The following is an 18,391-nucleotide window of genomic DNA, read 5'->3' on the forward strand; positions in this document are numbered from 1 at the left end:
CATTTTGTTGAATTAAGGCCTAAATTGTAAGCATGCTTATTTTATCTGGTCACTGTTTACTGGACTCAGAAAAACACTTTATTTTAAAGGTCGAAGCGTCTTGCTGGTTGGATTGAGTGCCTAGTGAGTGTGTGCACAGACACGCCAGAGAAAAGGGTCCTCAAGACAAGAAAAACTTTCCAGACACGTTAGCAAAAGGAAAGAGGAAAAATTGCATTTTCTAAACAGTATCTCTGCCATGAGCAGGACAGTTTGTGAGTGCTTAGTAACATGCTTCATAACAACATGCAGAATTTTAAGATTCAAATCTAGCACAGATTTAAAATGCCTATTTATATGCTTCCTGCAAAATGAGAATGGGCTGTTGCACTGCTAAGGGACCAGTGAAACAACACCCTGATCTTTCTAGTGTCAAAACAGTGTTTCTGGTGTGACACACAGTCAACAAAACACCCCGATGCATTCCTTCTGCAGGACATTCTCTACATCAGTTAGCTGATTGTGACTCAAGGGCCTCCTTTCCTCACACATGGAGCAACCTATCTGCCTTCACAGGTGTCTTCTGCCTTTTTAATGAAAATAGAGCCAACAGGCGGAATGTGAGAGAAGCAGGAAGGCTATGGAGAGATGTGTGAGAAATGCTCTTTGCTGGACTTTTAACAGCTCATCTAGCTGTGAAACCTCTGTGTGATGGAAGCCTCATCCCTGCAGTTAGAAACCTTAGCCTGTGTCCACGTGGCTGATAAGCCAACTCTGTTTTGTGTTCCTTATCTGAAAAAAATCTCCCTTCTTACATCATCCCCCAAGCCCTGGGGACACATGTAAATCTTTCTGGGGAATAAACTGTTTGTCCTTGCCTATATAACAGAGAAACAGAGCACATGCCTTTTTCCTCATCTCTATTTATTTTACACGTCCTGGTCTCAGCTGTGGGTTGTCCATACCCTCAGAACAATGCACATAACTGGGAGCACAGCTTGAATCTCACATGTCCCCAGAAAGGCTAACTTTTTGCTGAATGTTTGTCTGTGCAGAAATTGGAAAGGAATGACATTCTCTTTTCCACATATCCTGTTCCTAAAAGCTTTTAATCTTTTTATGTATAGACTGAAAGATGTTGAAACTGAAGTCAGTAACACAAACATCAGTGTTCAGAGTTTTTGCGTGGACTTCATTAGATGAGTATGTTACCAGGAAATCAGAGTATTAACTGTAATTTGAGGGTTGCTTGGAGATGGCTCTAAACTCTCTGCTTTTCATAGGGTCAAGCACAGGAGGTACAAAATGATCCAGAAGTTAATCAGGACTAGTTTTGGAGATAGAGGAGTTACTGAAATGACTATCTCTGCTAAATCATGGAGTAAAAGGCTGTTCAAACAATGCATTTACCTGAGTGAGACTGTTACTTGATGCTTGCAATGAGACCAATTTTTGATTGACCAAAATGACTCCTGGGTAGTCCTACAACTTAAGTGATTAATATTAGTGACTTGTGGAAGGCTCCTTTGAGAGGAGTTATTAAGTACTAGTGCAAAGTATGAACAATCGTGAAGCGTTCAAATATGCTAAACTTCAATACGGGTTGCAGAATAATGACACTCACTACATCACAGGGAATGTCGGGTTCTTTCAAACCCTGCAATCCTTTATGTCTCTTATGGATTTGTGAGCTATTTTTAATATACTAATTCCAACTAAAAGCATAAGTCTGATTGCCAGCTGTAATCCACACTTCATCCGTGCACATCTAGTGATGCCAAGTGCTTTGAGTTGGGCTGATGTGAAGGCACTCAAAAACACTCCTGTGCAAAGGAAGGTGTTTTTCTGCTCAGAGAACAGCTGCTTTGAGGCTGCTCCATGCTATGGCCCTGCAAATAAATAGATAGATAGATAGATAGATAGATAGATAGATAGATAGATAGATAGATAGATAGATAAAAGTTTCACCAGACCACTTAGCAGCCTGCGACTCACCAGAGAAATGGAGAAAGTCACACCCTGGAGAGTCATTTCGTGTCACTGAGCCCCGCGTGGCCTTGGGTTGTATTTTGGAGTCCATACGCTTCAAATACAAACTTATTTTGCAGTATTGCATTCAACATTTTTATGCTTAAAAAGCAGTTAACATCCCCTGCACAAGACTGCACAAGAACTGTGAGAGAGTTTCCATTTAGCAAAGTGCTGTTTTGAAATAGATATGGAAAGAATCCTTCAAAGCATGTTTCTTAAAACTATGCAAGTTGAGCTTTTTTCAGTATCTTGCATGTAAAAAGCAATTCTTTCAGTGTTCTAGTGAAGCCTCGTCTGACCACGAAAAAAAAAAGTGATTAAGCTAGACTATATTATTCTATCTGATTTTTAAGTAATTCAGAAGCGAGAATTAGCTTTTCTGTTACATTTACTGAATGAGAAAGGCTTTGCTGAGTATATGTGAGAGCAAGCAGGGCAGGCAAATTATGTAAAGCAGAGATAAAGGTGGAAAAGGGTTAAAGGAAAGAGAGAAAGATATGCTTGGTCCTGGAGAGTTTGGCAGCCACGGGCAGAATGATTTTCTGGCATGGGCACATAGAAGATGATAATTTAGAAATACTGGTTAGAAATGATCCAGTTTGAACCTCCATTTCCAGGTTGGTTGTCTTGAACTTTAAATTCTTTAATTCCAACTGATACATCTTGCGATTTTTTCTTCAGCAAGCAACAAAATAAAATTAATTGACTGCAGAGATGTGTGTAGGAAGACTTAGAGAGTATCCTGCATTTCAATTATGCAGCTGGAGCTTAAACAGTATTTTAGTAGAAATGCTTTTCAATAAGCATTTAAGAAATCTCTGAAGGAAATGTGTGTGCATACTTAACCTAGAAGAATGGCACAGATAGCTTTCTGTAGCAAAAATATTGTGCCTTGGGACAGCTTGACCTGCAGTGTTGCCTTGCTTGCCCTAACCAGGCATAACTCAGACCCCATTGACCTTGACTGCAATTTGTTCTCTGCTTTCAGAGGGGTGTCCTCAGTCCTGGCTGCAAAATGTCCTCAGTCCTTCTGCTGCAGGGCACAGTGTTCTCCTGAGGGAGGTTCCTCTGTGAGGATGACTTGCTATGGCTGGTTGACTCTGAGGCAGAGTGGAGATCAATGAAAGCAAAGGCAAGCAGGGTAGCAAGGGAAGCACAGGCATGGAGAGAAGTGGAGGTTTTGAGGGCACAGATGGTGGTGGTTTTGAGGGCACAATGGCTGTTTTGAAGGCACAGACAGTGCTTGGGATGTAGGAATCTGTAGGAAAGCAATGCAAAAAAAAAGAAAAGTCTAAGCCACTTTTTCAGGTGGACTTGTGAGCTCAGGGGTCTCATTTTTTTCAAGTGCTCATATTGCTGGATCTCTAAAGGACTTGTGATCCTTCAGAGTATGCAGTCTGAGCACTTGCCGCAAACCAAGCTCCAAAAACCCTGTAATGTCCCTTTTTCATCCTTTTCCTTTCTTCCCTCCACCCACCAACAGCACAGTCATTGGTTACTTTGATAAATTGTCTATCTATACTACAATTATCTAGCAAGTACTAAGGTAAAAACATTCATAGAAAAATAATTTTCTCACATTCAGTGATGCTTGCATAGGGGTTGGTTGTCCCTATCTGATTATTCCCTGGCTTGTTCTTTTCATTATTGACCAGATCTGCAGAGTGACTGTGGCCAGTTGATCTTTATTTCTTGACACAATGGATGAATCTCATCACACTATCATGAGGCAAACAAGTCTATGTGAATGAGCTGGGTTTATTTTCAGCTTCATGCAAACTGCTACCTCCTACTGCTTGTCTTCTCTCTCTCCAAGCACTTGGGAGATGCTGTCTTCATCTCTCATGCCCCTTCCTTCTGCCCTAGTGATTATGTACCATCTGTTCTGGGCTTGGTGTTCACTCTCCAAATAAGAACCCAAGGTAAGATATGATATAAGCGGTAGATAACTAGAAGCCTCAGGCTGCCCAGATTCACACCCAAACGGATGACCTCCTATACGATCCTGTTTCATACATGTCCTTTCCTTGAAAGGACAAAGCACGGATGTACTAGCCCACGTCAAGAAGTATAAAGACAACATGTCATATAAAAATAGAAATGCCAGATCAGACCAGTGCCCACCCAACCAAATGTCCTGTCTCCAACCAGTAAATCCAGAACAAGAAAGTACAAGATGAGGGCAAAAACATGTAGAGTTGCTTGCCTGGAAATTGCCTGAGTTGACAAGAACTAGTGACCATGGGGCTCCTGAGGCAGAGCTGGGGTGTCCGCATGTAAGGGCCTAATATAGACTTTCTTCTCTGAGTTTGTTTTTTTACTTCTGGAACCCACATAGGCCTTTAACATCTTAAGTAGGATTTCCCTGGGTGATCTAACATGTTTCATTAGTAACTGGCCCCCTTTTTCTTTTTCTTTTTTTTTGGTTTTGAGCTTGCCATATTTGGTATTTTGATATGCACTATTTCTTGGATAAGAAGAGATTAGGAAAAAATGTTTCCTGTTCTTTTTCTCTGTGGTGCTTTTCATTTGATATATATAAACCATATTATTCCTCATACTGGAAGGCTTAAGTGGAATTGCACATGTTCACTCCAAACTAAATGTACTTAAAAAACAGGTTTGCTGTTGCCGCTAGTAACGTTTTGACCAAGGCCTGAGAAATGCCATAAAGCATCTAGTTCAGTGGTCCCTTAATGTGACTTCAGAAGCTGATTCCATTCTCAGTACTTAGACCTTCGGTTTCACTTAATTTCTTGTTTTCAAGATGGGCATGAAAGTGATGCCTTAAAGAACAAAAGCATGGAAAATCTGTTCTACTGTGGAGAATTTTCATAGGGAAAGTCAGGAGACTGGTATTTGAGTTAATGCATGGATTTCTGGCAGCAGCTGCTTTGAAGCCATTAGATGCTAGAGTTAATCATTCTTGATATTTTTATCGTCAGTCAGTTCCAGTATTGATAATACTGGATAATATCAATACTATTCACAGAAACTCACAGCAGCTTTATTTATAGCTGTGTCCCCTGAAGCAGTATAAATTGTGCTGGTGTGCCCTGTGATGACTTTGAAGTATCGATGTAGTATCAGGGAATTATTTATTACACTCACGGACTATGATAAAAGAACATTATCAGGGTTGCAAAGCAGAGCACTTGTGTTTTGGCAAGTACCAAAAATGAGACTGTCTGAGAAGTCTTTAGCTGATCACATTAAGCATGTGCACAGCCACTGACTTTCAAGTGCTGTTTTTTTGAGATATTAGAAGTGCTACTGCACTGTGTGCTGCAGTGAGCAAACTGCTTCCTTATCAGAAGAAATTCTTACTCTATAATTAGAACAATCATCATCACTGCATGAAGGATTTTGTTGATAAGAAAAAAATGAAAAATAGCATATACCTCTGCGTCACTGCACACAAGAGTTCTCAATTCTCAGCTGTGAGGTTTCTTTGCTAAGTTCCTTCACTATCCCCTGGAAGACTTCTATCACTAGAGCATGCTGCCAGTGTTACTGTCCACTTTAATCTCTCTTTATAACCCCTTGTTTCGATGATGGTCTTAACTCTTAACAGTTCATCCTGCATAAGGTCACTGAGCTTGGAACTGGGAAATGCCATAGGATGTCCACAGCTTAGAAGACCTACAGAAAAACTCTTGGTACTTGAACAGGACCCTGTTGAGCAGACACTTCAAATCTTATAAATTTTGATTTCTGATGATGCTCTCAAACATCTTTAAAATGTACTGAATAATATATATATGTGTATGTATCTCCCTGGTTATGTATTTTCTGTACTAACTGTGGAGACAGTTTCAGTAGTACATGTTAAAAATGCTGCATTGTTTTTTCCTAAACTAGCCTGACTTACTGAAAATTTCAGAAACATTTGAATTAATCTTTTGAAAACACTATCCCAAGACAGATGCAAATTAGGTATTTTTAAAACCATTTCAAGGTGCGTTCAGATGTTGTGCAGTCACAAGGCAGAGCAGTTTCTCAGGTGAGGTTTGCCAGAGTCCATCAAAGCCAGGTGGATTTCTGCTTGCACCAGCAATGTCTGGTACTGCCCCTTCCAGAGAGGGGCAGGGTTGTGTGCTGGGATTTCACTTGGTGCAGAACAAGATCATTAGCATCCAAAACCATTAACTCCTGGAACTGGTTGTATCTGAGGAGGGCCTAAGCGGATATAGACTGCTCTACTTACAAACTGCCTGGCCTGAACTATTTATAAAAATAGGCAACCTGCAGCAGTGATAAAATCTTCTCTGCAAGTTTTTTTTTTACATTCATCCTTCATACATTCAAAAGAAATGGGATCAGCTTTTGAGATAGGATAATGTTTGTTAGGAAAAGATGTGGTTTGTCTGCTAAGTGAAAGTGGTGCCTGGGGCAACAGAAAAGAGAGTGTTAAATCAGTTCTTGTGTTGTGCATAGAAAACTCTGTTTTCTCACTTAAGAAGAAGCTGCCTGGAAAACAGAAAAATGGGTGTATTTCAATGAGGAATCTTGGTTTTGATGAGCTGGCATTTCCTGACCAACAATGTAGCTGCATCAAAATATTCCTGATAAACTTCATTAAAAATAAATAAAAAGCACCTTTAGAGAACCTAATTTAACCTTCTATGTTGCCTTTCAAAACAGTGAGGCCTGGAAGAAATCAGCTGTGGCTGCATATGAGAAACAGATTTGGTTGCTGAAATAAATGACAGCAGCTTGGATGACAATGGAGGAAGTTTCACAGCGTTTGTTATGAAACAGATTTGCCAGACTTTCCCAGAGATTGGATAAATCAGTGTTTATTTGGGTTTTATTGAGACAGTGATGGTGTCTTCCTGAAACATCAGGGCTGTTCTTCATTAATTGAGATCATATTATGACCCTTCAGAGAAATGTCAGACATGATTACAAGAAAAACAAACAATTGAAAGTGCCCTGCATTAGGAAATTGCTTATTCCTGTTACTTACCACAATGTCAAAAAAGAGAGCAGAGGTCGCAAGGCCAAGCCCTGTGGTAGGACACAGCTGGAACAGTTAATGCTGGTGGCTCCTTGGTCGTGCAGCCATAGTGCTGGGAGCATCCCTGCTCCTCTATCCCTCCACCAAACCCGATGCCAGTTACTGGTCTTGGATGCTGAGGGTCATTTTCTCCCTCTGGAGCCTGGTTTATTGCTCCGTTAGCAAGCCCAGGATTTCAGCCTTCATTAGCCACTGACTTGCATATGATACACAGGGAAAAAAAAAAAAAAAAAAGAGAGAGAGAAAACAAAAAAAAGCAATTTAAAGAAGGAATTATCCAGTTCCTGTAGGGGCCCTTTTTGTGCTCTAGAGGGAACTGCTTGCAGTAGGATATTCTCCGGAGTGCAATCTCCTGCCCACCACACAAATTTGGGATGATGGAAGGAGAAGTGCTGAATTCCCCATGTGTTGCCTAAAATAGCTAAGAAAGCTTGCTGGTGTTGGATGTCCATTTATTTACTAACTTCTAGTAACCAAGATTATCCTTATCAAGAACTGTGCAAGGTTTCTGTTAAAAAAAAAAAAAAAAAGAAGAAGAAGAAGTCTATAAGTAGGTGCTCTTTTACTTCATTTTTGCCCAGAACATTACACACAGAAAGAGATTTTTGAAATTAAGATATCTGTAGACCTCTGTATTCTTGGAATACATATCTACTAGAGCATCGTTTTCATTCTTTTTGATTCCTCTATGATTCTATCTTGCATTTTACCCATACAGTTCACATTCGTTATCTCTGATTGAGTTGTAGTGGGCACTTTTTTTTTCCCTTTTTCTCTTTGCACTTGATTTGAAACCAGGCAGAGAATGGAATAGGTGACCATTTTTTGAAAAAACAAATATATTGTGTTTCTTGAAGCCACCATCCTTGGACAAGGATGGAGTTTTAGGATATTTAGGATAGGTTTTGAATTGTCAAAGTCAGTGTGAACTGAATGAAACAATCTATCATCGCTGCTGAAGTTCTTGCCATAATGTCTCCTGGATGCAGAAACAGCACTGCAGGAGGCATTGCACTAAATTTGGGGCTTATAATGTTCGTTCTCAGGTCTGAAGCAAGTGATATCTGAAGTGCATTCAGTACAAAATGGGACCCAAAATAAAACAGACTTGAGTTTTTATTCTCCTCTCACAGATTTTGAGAGAGAGAGAAGGAAGGTAATAGCCATTTTCTACCTTTTAGCCTTAGGGTGTAAGTGAAGTTTGGGTTCTTTTTCCTCTCCTCTCCTCTCCTCTCCTCTGCTCTCCTCTCCTCTCCTCCCCTTCTCTCTTGTCTCCTCTCCTCCTCTCCCCTTTCCTTTTCCTTATGACCTTCTAGGGGTCAAAAATGGATTGTAGCAGATCTTCAGAGAAAACTGAATATACATATAGATATGTGTGTGTCAATGATTATTCTCTCAAATGTACAGGAGTATAAGTACTGAAATTCAGGCTTACCAAATTCCTGTCTCACAAATCATAAAGCAGTGAGACCTGGGAGGGACCTTTGGAACTCCCTTGTGCAAACAAACCCCTTCTCAATATAAGTCCAGCAAGATCAGATATTTCCACACCATACCTTAGTCAGATGTGTTTTAAACATCTTCAAGAGAAGAGATTGTCTGAATATAGTCTATCTTCTCTCTCTTCTTCCATTAACTTGTTGAGGACATCAATAAGAGGCTTTGTAGCCTTAGCTAAAGTCTGCTTTGAAAATCATAAAAAAATCATGAAAATCTTAGAAAGAACTATGAGTTTAAGGGCCTTGATATTTTGGGGTTTGAATGGGAAGAGATTGAGTATTCAGGCTTTCCTGCACAACCATGAAGGCTACAGTTCTGCTTTGTACAAATTTTCATTGTTTTAGTTCAGTTCATTTATTTTTCTCATTTTCACTTTTTGAAGAGAACAGTAGATAACACAAGTTTAGAAGAAAGGAGAGAAATGGCAAACAACAAACACAATTTGGATTGAAAGTGTTTTTGTAGGCACCTAAAAATGTTCCAAGGCACATTATTGATTCAGGGCTAGTGGAACATAGAGGATGGAACTTCTCCCTGAGAAAAAGACCAACCCACAACCCCAAACCTACAGCATTGACTGGTGATTGAGAAACAAGTATCTTCCAGCAAATCTGAAATGATACGGCATTTCCTTATACATACAAACACCTTGATGTAGTCCTTCAGGACTCTCACAGTTAGAGTGGCAAAAGAAATTAACTCAGCATTTGGGCTCCTACAAGCCTTACATCTGAGAAATATTTAATTTTGACAGTTACAACTTGAGGATGGTTCTGTTTGGTGTTTCCCTCAACAACGCAGTTCTTGAAATCATTAGAGAAAAACTTCATCGTTTATGTAAAGAAATATTTCAAGAAATAAAAACAAAAGCAGTAGTGGTTTACTGGAAAATATCAGAAAGTCAAAATGCATTAGTAAGGAGGCAAAGACAAAACAGGCAAACAAAAGATGAAAAAAAGAAATCCTTTTGTGATATAGAAGCACTGAAAAGAAATGCATCTACAGAAAGAAGAGGTATTGTGCAACCAGGAGTGAGGAGCATCACAAATAGTGGCTAGAGATCAAAAGGACTTGGAATAGAGGGAGTTAAATTCTGGGAATATCTTTTTAAACAGTAAGAACACTTTAGAAGTGGCTTCTCTGGCAAACAGAAAGCCAGTGAAAGCCTAGATAGAGGGGATGATACTTACCCTTTTTATTAGGTATGATCTGAGAAAACAGCTTTGGCAAGGAAAGTAAAATAGTACTGACTAAAAAATACTTAAGAAAATAATGCAATTGAGTCATAGCCCAAGGTCTCACCTATTTTGCTTGCCTCTTTAGAGAACTTGCATTCGCCTGTTACATGTGAAATGAAAAAGGAACAAGACCTCATGACCTTTTTTGCTGATTCTTTTAAGAAATTCTGAAGAGCCTAAAAGGAGTTGTGTTATTGGTTGTTGTTGTCTTTTTATGAAAAGCTGTTGTAAGTAGGAGTAGGAACGAGCAAGCATAGCAAAACCACGGAGAGGCTGGAGTCTTAGTTGTAATAGCTCACAGTGGCATCTTAAAAAATAAAACTTTATATGCTGTTAGGGCTTAGAGCAATACTCATATCCTGCTTGAGATGATTCTGCTGCAAGGTAAATCTTTAAATGTGACTTTGCTCATCAATCATCTATGTTTACAAGATACAAATTAATTTAATGGCTTTGTTCTACATTCCCATAAATGGCTAAAAGCATCCGTCAGCAACAACTTAGCATTAACTACTCTTTGATTAGTGTAATATGCATTTTTAGATGGTGTATTGCTTTCCCAAGTGAAGAATTAATTCTGCATCTTCTCTTTGAAAGATATCTTTTAATTAATGTGAATGCTGCTTTATCATCTATCTTCATTATTAAGTAATACATGTTGCTCAGTCAAATTGTGAGAGAATAAGTCAGGAAGGAACATAATTTAAAGAGGAATGAGAGTTTAATAATGATATCCTTCATTTAGAAAAAGACAGTTAATACTGCTTAATTAGCTTAGCATTCATGGAGAGACTGAGGACTGAAGGACGAATGGCCAAGCTCCTTCCCTCCTCACAGAAAATCTGCTGTCTCCATGGCCATGCGTCTATGGCACTTCACTGTTTGATCTTCAGTAGCAGCACGCAACATTTTTTTTCTCCATAAAAGCCCAAAGAACCTTTCAGATTCCTCAGTTTCATCACAGTGTAAAGACCTGAATGTCCTCCATCAGTAGTGCCGGTAGGACAAAGACATAAGAGGCCAAATCTCATGCAAATGAGAAGGCAATGAAACCGAAACAGTAGAATGATCAGAAATATATTGAGCATGACCCTAACTACTAACACAGTTAGCTCAAGTGCTCTCAGCCTGAGAGGCTGCCAATCCACCTCTGGCATCTCATGCACAGAGCAGCATGTCTGGAGTGAAAGACGCTCCTCTGCATCTTCTGCAGGCAGGGATTATACCCTGCCTAGCAAATTCATTAGTGCAATTTGCTAAGGAGAGGCCCGCTTGGATGCAGTCCTGTGCCACATGCTCTAGGTGACCCTGCGTGTGCAGGGGGTTGGACTAGATGATCCCTAGAAGTCCCTTCCAACCTTAAGCATTCTGTGATTCTATGATTCTATGTCATGTCAACAACATAGCTTTCACTGACCTGAATCAAATATATCCTTAATGCCAAAGAGAATTTGGAATATGCTTTCCTGAGGAAACACAGTTATTCATATTGAGAAATGTTGCCAGACTCCTTCTCTGTTGCATCCTATGCCTGTTAATGAATAAGGCAGCAAGTCTGACTTGCTCATCTTTAACATTCAGGTCCTATCATACACCTTAGTCCTTACAGAAAAACTGAAATATTAATCCGGGCATGCTGACAGCCTGATCTGCAAGGGTCTTATATACCTCTGAAGCCCTACACTTGTCTGTGCCTGCACAGCCAGCTTTGCACTTGGGTGTCCTCCACCTTTTTAATGATTCTGGTACAAAGCATATCTGCATATGCAGTGGAAAAAAGCATTTTTCAGACAGTGTATATGAGTGTCTTTTGCTGGACTTGAGGCCACCACCTCCCTCAGATTTTTGCTGAGGAACATGTGGAGCATGTGCATGTGCGTGAGTGTGCCTGGGGTGGGAATGAAGGGATTTACTACATGATATGGCATTAAAACAGCACCCGAGGGTGTCTTCAGTGAGGTAATCTAAAAATCCCTTTTTCTCTCCTTTCTTCCCCTCTTCCCTCCCTCCCTTTTCTTCTCTATTTACTGTCAAGGAAGGGCCACCTCTGAAGGGTCAATCCAGCACGGCCTAGAGCCAACACAGACGGATCTCAACAGCAGTTACAACAACAGTAAGTGAATTTACAATCAAGGGACTTCTTGAAAAGATGTCGTTTTGTGTACATGGAATGTGCAAGATCTCTGCTGAGGACTTTGGAGGAGGGAGGGGATGTGTTTCTCACCCCTGCAAATTTTTGGTGGATTATGGCAAGCACAGACAGCTTTTAGTGAGTAGTAAACCAAGGTGATGCATGAGAGTGAGCGCCAGAACATAACCTCAGCAAAGCAGGCTTCAAGAGCTGGATGCTGCTTGGAGACAAGTGGGCACTAAGAAAGATCCTGCTGAGTAGGAAGCAGAGACTGGAAAGCCAAGCACAAACAGGGTTCCCATTTAATACTCATTTGCCCAGCCCTTGGCATCCTGGAGTGAAGAGCCATCAGTTCCAGATGGGTGTAGAAGTAAAGTCAATATAAGAAGTTTGACAGGGACTGACAGGGACTGAGAGAGCAGATGCTTTGTCTGCTGCTGGTTCCAGAATGACCACCAGAACTACATAATTTCTAGTACCTTATGCATTCATGAAAAGGTGGTAGATGCAATCTGCTACGTAATGATGGGTTTGCCTCTCTTTTCTGTAGCTCTGTTGTCCTCAGCATAGTTTTAACATTTTCCATGTATCTGCTAAATACTGTATCTGTATCACTGTATGAGGATATAGCTTGTTATGAATATATTAGAGCATATTTGTTAAATTTTTGCTCACAGACTATAAATATATAATGTAAAAATGTTACCATGAGCCATGCAGAAATCTAACTCTGTTCTGCAGTGAACAGGAGAACAAATACAGCATAAAACAACAGCTCACTTTGTGATTCCTAAGCCAAGGGCGGGTTGTTTTCTTCTTGCCCTACTTAATTGCCTTTTAGAGGCTTGCCTGAGTCATACTGGGTTTTTCCCCCTTTTAGTTTTTCTTAAGTCCCATTAAGTTCATGCAGCCTGATAGTTGCCTCTGTAAACTATTGCTTAGAAGTGTTGATATCTTGGCCAGTGCATCAAACCAGATGTTTAAGCAGCTGTTGCCCCAATCCTGTGAGCGGTGTTGTATGCCAGTAAATGCAGGGATATAGACCTTGAGATCGATGGGACAACTCATTTATGAAACTACTGCATGCATTTGAGGGATCTGAACCTGTATCCATGGCAGATGGAAATGGATTTTAAAATTAAACAGTGTTACCTGAGGATATGATGCTGTGCATGTGAGGAGTCGTCGAGATGAGTGCTTAGCTTGTCGTAGGATACATCTTATAATCAGTGAGGAGCTCTGATTGATAGCACAGGGTTTAAATGTTAGAGGGTCCTGGATGAAGAAACAGCAACAGAAAACCCAACAACATCAGACTTAGTAGGCTCCTGTTTTGGGAGAGTTTGAGTTGGAAAACAATTCTTTTGGTACTTAAAAAAACTCTAATTTGATATATTATCATATCCTCCTTTTACCTTTTCTAGCCTTAAATCCTGTACCATCCTGCTTGCCTAGAACTGCATTTGGTTAGGGATTATTTCTTTTCTTCCTCAGGTTGTTACAGCAGTTAAAAAAAAAAATGAAAGTGTTGTGATTAGATCTGAAAGCCTTCTTGAATAATAGTTGATTTGTTTAGATCTGATGTGTTTCTTTACCAGAAAGCAAAACTAATTGAGCTTAATATTTGTGAAATTTAGGTGATAATATCAAGTAAGTGAACTATCAGGCAAAGTTATTAACAATGTCTGATTGTTAATATTTCTGTTGTCTGTTTTTCCTAACCTGCCTCTGTTGAGTGGAGGGTGCAGCTGTACAACTCAACAGACCCAAAATATTTGAGGATTTTAGGATATTATTATTACTAATGGTAATTTATTTTATTATTACTATTATTATTATTAAGGATGTCCTCTATGGGGGCGCCACTGAATGACTAAGACTTGTAAGAACGATCAGGAAGAGACGTTCTATCTAGATGAACAGACCTAAGGCCAGGGCCATGGAGGGGTTTCGAGCTCTATTTCATGGACAAGCAGTGAAGAGTCTCCCTCTGAGAGTGGGGCAACACTGAAATAGAGGATGTGCAATCCTCATCGTTGGAAATGTTCATAACTTCATCAAACAAGTCTCTGAACACCTAATCTAACTTGGAAGTCAAACATGGAGCACAGAGTGGCCTAGACGACCTCCGGAGGGCCCTTTCAACCTATTTTGTTCCATGATTCTATTTCCAGGCAAAAACCTCTGTGTTTAGGTTAAATACCATGATACTTGGTCTTGAACTGCACTTGAACTGCAGAAAATGTCCTCTATCTTCCAAAATGAGCTCTTTCATCCAAAATCCTCCAGTGATTGTAGTCCTCTACCAACCTTCAGTGAAGAGGAGAGGAATGTGATGGACAGTTTTGCATTAAATTAAAATCAAGTCTTCTATATTCACAGAGGAGGTAGTATTCATGGAAATGAAAGCTGGAAGGTGAGCTGATGATCTCAGGCTGTCAAAGACAGCCTGCTCCCCACAGGATTGATTCTGGGCAAGGCTCTCATGAACTCCCTCAAGGGCAGGGGCACAAAACTGTTCTTTCCTAGAGATCCTGGGGTTTGGAGCTGGAGGCAGCTCATTCTGACAGTGTGGTTCCTGTTGGGAAGCTAAATTGAACAGGTCAGGTCCTGGGGCTGTCAATCCAGCAAAGTTCACACCACCATTAAGAAAGGAAGCAGATGATCTCTGGAGGGCTGAATACCAGCAGTTTTGATGTGACATTGTGCTAAACCCCTGGACTCTTTCAGTGGTGAGAAAGTATTGTGGCTTAACTGGAATATGTTGCAATATCATGCCTTTTGCTCCCTTATTGTGTGCTTTCATACCCTCGGACCCCATTTGATTTTGACAGACATAAGATTTTTTCCTCTGAATGTCTTTTTTTAAACCTTCCTTTTTTTGTACTAATAGGAATCTAATCTGAGAACTCATTATAGATTCCTGCTGTGCCTACTGAACTCCTAACCATTACCTGAGGCAGGGACTGAGGGAAGAGGTAATAGCCGATATTCTGATTAAAAAAAAAAAAAAAAAAAAGTTTTCTGGCATAGAAGTCACCATCCTTATCTGAAACAGAAGTAGCGCATTTCAAGACATCACACTGTATTCTGGGATACTTGGCCGTTGCATTTTAACTCTTACTCAGAAGTCACTGAAGCTGATCATATGACTGCTGTTGATTTTAGGAGGCCTTGGGAGAAGTGTCATCTCAGAAAGATTAATGATTGTACCAGGATTTTTGTAGCAGTGTTTTGTATTTTTTTTCTTGCCATCTATGACATCCCTTGCTTTTTTAACAGGGCCATTCATTAGAAAAACAAGCCAGCTGGCATCCTGAGACATGCTGAATTGTGTGCAGACTACTAATGACCATTAGTTCTTTTGCCTAAGTTCACAGGGAAGATCTAGGAAGTGAATATGTGTCTCTGACAGTGTTACTTCAAGCTGACTTTGCTATTACAAGAGCCATACCCTTCCCTACGTGTAACCTATACACCTGATACCTTGACTTTGCAATCGTGTCTGTCACAGTGTAAACGGGAGGGCAGGTCTTCCCCAGCGGCATGCAGAACTAGTGAGCACAGCTGTGTGATGTGCTTCCCTGAAACATTTTGCTCCATTAGAGCTGCCAATTTGAAATTGTTGTTTTTGCCCCTGTTAATTGAAGCCATCACAGAAATGTCACTGCGGCACAAATTTTAGTGTCAAGGATTGCACAGTGGCAGAAAAACAGCAGCTAGTGAGAGAGAAGCCACAAAACAGGGCAGTGCATTGTCCAAGGCTCTCGTCATGTGGAGGAAAATTTTACGGGTATCTGGACATCATTTTCTTGCTGTTACGGGTTTCTTATGCAGATAGATATTTTATGAACCTGAGCAGATTTGGAGTAAATAAATGTCAGGGCAAAAGCAAAATACCACTGTCCTCTTCTTGATGTAATGCATACCAGTGCTTGATTATTGCCCTTTCAGTGCTTTATTTACAATGCTAAAATGACACAGCAAAAAGCCTACTTTTCCAAGTGAAGGGGACAGAAAGGGACATGGCAGAGCTTATAGAAACAGCATCCTGGTAATTATCAGTAGGACTTCTGGTGCCATGAAAGAAAAGTCCCTTGATTTGTAGTGCTTGGCTGTACTCCTTCATTAGAAGAAATCATGGAGTTACGTTGGCTGAGCCTAGAGTTCTCAACAAGCCTTAAAAGGGACCTATTCAGCACAGTTTTATATATCCAGGTTCATGCAGAACAAGTAACCTAGCAGAGCTGAGAAGACAGCACACGTGTCAGCACTCCGTGGAAAATGGGCTGGTAAAAGGTCATAGTTAATGTCAGCGCTGCTGTCAGCTGGGAAAGGCACCAACATGAAGTCCACATCTGTTTTTTTTTTCATAATCTATACCATATCTTGCATACATATAGTTCACAGATGTTCTGAAACTTGTTTACATGGGGACTCCTCCAGACAAGCACGGGCACTCACTCAGAATGAAGCTAAACTGAAATAAGGCTCCTCAGATTCAAGAGCAAGGCAGTAAAGGCAATAGCAACAGAAGGGAGAATTTTCCTTTATCTGGATTTGGGGAAAAGCTCAGCACAGATAAAATGTTACAGGCCAGATATCTCAGTGATGCAAATCGCTCTGCTGAGGCCAACTGTGCAATAGCTGATTGCACAAAAATACAACATGCATCCAAAGAGACAGACCTGTCATCAGCCTGGAGCTGTACTGGACATCCTCTCTGTATTCTGTTCATGTTGCTTTGCTCTGATGTCCTTATTTCCAGTTAGTGTGAAAATTCACACCATTTAGAGCGTATTCTCACCTTTGAGCCTCTTTCCCCCACCTCAAGACTAAATGCCAAGTATTTGTACTAAAACAGCATAAATTAGCAGTTTCCAATAACCATTGGACTAATAACCAAATTCTGATGTTCAGCTGATGCTCAGTAGGGCATAATCTGGACGTTCATAGATAGTTAGTAATGCAGAGTACTAATTACTACTGGAACATTGTAAAGGGGCATAAAATGCGAAGTTTTACAGAAGCACCAGCTGCTTAGATTGAGTTAAAGCAGCCTTTAGCTTTTCCTGCTGTGTGCAGAAATCAAATTATTTTATTTGTAAATCAGTATTCTTGCACCTGACCAGTTCTTTTGAAAATAGGGCAAATAAAAGATTATAGAAAATAGAAAAAAAATGAATGATGTAGACATAGGAAAAAAGGGACTTCTGCCAAAAAACATAAAAATTCAGAGAAATCAATGGGAATTAGAGATGACAGTATCACAGCCTATTTTTAAACTCTGGAATCCAGTGCTATAGGAAGAATTCAAAGCCAAGAGTTCAGTCAAAGTCAAAGCTTAGCAGCATATATTACCTGGTCAGGTAATAATTAATACAATGGCATTTCTGGAAGGGATATCAAAAATTATGCTTTGGGGTTTATACTAATGTTTATCATGGATCAAGATGATCTCATAATCTAGGAGGCAGAAATAGGTAGAAAAATACCTGAGAAACACCTGGAATTGACCACTATGGCATAGGATGAGAAAGACCTTGGGTCAGATCCAGGCAGCCACTTTTTTTTTTTTTTAATTTTTCTTTTACAACTACTTTATCCTTATTTTGGCTGGCTTAAGTGTTTCAGGTGTCCAGCTGCTGATGAGTCATCTGTTCTGATCATACTGATTCACAGTGAGTCATGAAACGTGGCTTTTTAATGCATCTTGCAGAAGAATCGTGTGGAGTTCAGTGTATTCAGAGCCTGCATATTGTCATAAATAACAACGCTGAGGAAACAACAGGGGAACAGGTTTGACCCTCAGCATAACACAAAGTCAGTGATTGAGATGTACGGTCTGGAATGTTTTATATCACTATAACAGTGCTTGGTCTAATATTATTAAAATGAAAAAGCAACCTGTGGGAACTGATAGGTATGGATGCTTTAAGGATCAGAAATAAACCATCCACATCCTCATCCTGGCAGTCACATTATGCAGCAGACTTGCTGCTCACTGAAGGGACAAGTGATCCAGAGGACAGGAGATATTCCTATTATCTCTTATTCCATGCGCTCAGAGAGGAAAAAACATCAAGGTTGCTGTATGAGAAGGAGCAAAAACCAAGAAGTCATTGTGTGGGTTGTTTCACAGGTACCTCTCACACTGCAGTACAGAGAGCCTTCAGTGGTCATTCTTATTCCAAAAAAAGCAAGTCAAAATGAAGTACATTACTGGTAAAATTACCACAGGCTAAGCAAATATACCCTCATTACTGTAATTAATAATGTGTTTTTCTGTCATGTCCTGTCACATGCACAGCCTGTGACATCTCAACAGCACCTATAAGGAACTGGAGAAATCTCTGCAGCAGTGGCTGTTGTAGGAGCTCTGGGATAGGAACTTCAGCTGACCCTAGGTTCGCCACCCAGAGTATTTGGAACTACCCCTATGGTTCAGAACAGCAAGACACATGTCAGGATTTTTTATTTTTTACTATATTT

The 18,391-nt window shown here is 40.2% G+C and overlaps 1 protein-coding gene across 1 annotated transcript in view; it reads left to right on the forward strand.

Annotated features, from left to right (window-relative positions):
- Nucleotides 1-11,808: 11,808 nt before the first annotated feature.
- The window catches only part of NRG1 (neuregulin 1), a 271,321-nt gene continuing 264,738 nt past the window's right edge, over nucleotides 11,809-18,391 (forward strand). The window contains exon 1 of the mRNA XM_088520830.1: nucleotides 11,809-11,881. The gene's annotated coding sequence lies outside the window, so the exon portion shown is untranslated. The remainder of the gene's footprint in view (nucleotides 11,882-18,391) is intronic.

This window comes from Tinamus guttatus, unplaced genomic scaffold (assembly GCF_059628265.1).
Source record: "Tinamus guttatus ecotype Peru unplaced genomic scaffold, ASM5962826v1 Tinamus_guttatus_pri_ptg000099l, whole genome shotgun sequence".
Lineage (NCBI taxonomy): Eukaryota > Metazoa > Chordata > Aves > Tinamiformes > Tinamidae > Tinamus > Tinamus guttatus.